This window comes from Geospiza fortis, unplaced genomic scaffold (assembly GCF_000277835.1).
Source record: "Geospiza fortis unplaced genomic scaffold, GeoFor_1.0 scaffold75, whole genome shotgun sequence".
Lineage (NCBI taxonomy): Eukaryota > Metazoa > Chordata > Aves > Passeriformes > Thraupidae > Geospiza > Geospiza fortis.
This window is the reverse complement of record NW_005054360.1, coordinates 2435122-2435480: the sequence shown is the minus strand read 5'-3', so window position 1 is coordinate 2435480 and position 359 is coordinate 2435122.

Genomic DNA, 359 nt, shown 5'->3' with positions numbered 1-359 from the left:
GGGTGCCCGCGGCGTTTGGGCGCTCTGGTGGGAGGGAGCAAAGCTGAGCGGGTGGCCCAGGGTGCGGGCAGTGCCTGCTGCGGGCAGACGAGACAAACAGCTGCCAGCAGTGTGCCCTGGGGCCAGGAGGGGCAACCGTGTCCTGGGGGGCATCAGGCACAGCAAGGCCAGCAAGGCAATGGAGGGGATTGTCCTGCCCTGTACTGCCTTGGGGAGGCCTCACCTTGAGGCCTGTGTGCAGCTTTGGGCACCACAATGTAAGAAGGATATAAGGCTTTTAGTGAGCATCCAAAGGAGGGCAGCGAAGAGGATGAAGGGCCTTGAGGGGAAGACTTAAAAGGAGCAGTTGAGGTCCCTTT